We start from the raw sequence: 1,597 nt of genomic DNA on the forward strand, positions 1-1,597 counted from the left end.
TAAATGTAAAAAAGCATTAAATATAATGAGGTGTTTGATGGGAAGTGAATGGGGGGCAGATAGAACTGCTTTGAAAGCCATATACAGTGGATTAATAAGATCTATATTAGATTATGGTTGTGTGGTGTATGGATCAGCAGCAAGCATATCTCTCAAAAAACTGGATATTATTCAATATCAGGCAATGAGAATATGCACCGGTGCCTTTAAAACAACCCCAACGGCTGCATTACAGATGGAAATGGGTGAAATTCTGCTAGAACTATGAAGAACACAGTTAGCATTGAGTTATTGGGCAAATCTACAGGGACACAGTGAAGTACATCCAACACAAGAAACGTTAAAACCTTGCTGGGAAAAGGAGAAGGGGGAGACAAGAAGCTTTGGATGGACAGTAGCACAGAAAGCAACAGAACTTGGCATAGCTAAATTAAACTTCAGTCCAACAGTCCCATTACCAGCAATAGCACCGTGGATACTTCCTAATGCAACAGTAGACTTTACATTATTAAAAAAGAAGAACAAGGGTAGAGCGGATCGTTTCAGTTGGCATACAATACAGGCACATATCGACAGTTACCACAGTTATATCCAGGTTTTTACAGATGCATCAAAGAATTTAGGAAACAAGGTAGGAGTAGCATTTATTGTCCCAGAATTTAATATTAAAATAGGTAAAATGATCACTGTACACATCGGTGTACACAGGGGAAATGCTGGCAATAATGTTAGCATTACAGTGGATGGAGGACACAAGACCATTGAGGGCAATCATTTGTTCAGACTCAAGTTCATCATTAGCCAGCTTACAGGGCAGCCATTCAGACAGTAGACCAGACATCCTTATAGAAATACAACAAACATTATACAGAATTCAAATGATGGGTCTGACAGTCATATTGCTATGGGTACCAGCACATATCGGGGTGAAAGGAAATGAAATGGCAGATAAAGCTTCAGTAAATCAGAAACAAAAAGTATCATTAAACAGAGGATGAAGGAAAGGTGACAGAAGCAATGGGAGGAAGACAGGAAAGGATGATGGTTTTACTGAGTGCAGAGGAGAGTGGGAGAAATGGGATGTGCAGGAAGGAACAGGAGAGAGGAAACGGTGATATCAAGGCTTAGATTTGGACATACAGGCCTAAACGGTATGCTTAAAAAAATAGGTAAACACAAAACGGGGAAATGTGACTATTATGAGAAGGAGGAAACAATAGAGCATGTAATTGTACAATGTCAGACATATGAGCAGGAAAGAGGGCAGCTGACTGGAGACCTCTGCAAGATGAAGGTACGGTTGGATATAGTGGATATTCTGCAAAAGAACTCAAAAAATGAGTGTTATCAAGTATTATTTCAATATCTTAGATTAATTAATATTATTAAGAACATATGAGCCCGTTGTTTTGTTTTGTTTTTCTTCTCATTTTGAATTTTAATTTGTATATAAGTAGCCTATTAGACATCCTGATCCACACTCCATACCAGTTGGTGGCGGTAATGCACCAATTCATTGTTTGCCAACCGCCAATAAACCTCAAACATGAAGAAGAAAGTCCAACCGGAACACTGTTTCCGACTTCTACTCCAGCTG

The sequence above is a fragment of the Pholis gunnellus genome (genome assembly GCF_910591455.1).
Source record: "Pholis gunnellus genome assembly, chromosome: 12".
Taxonomy (NCBI): domain Eukaryota; kingdom Metazoa; phylum Chordata; class Actinopteri; order Perciformes; family Pholidae; genus Pholis; species Pholis gunnellus.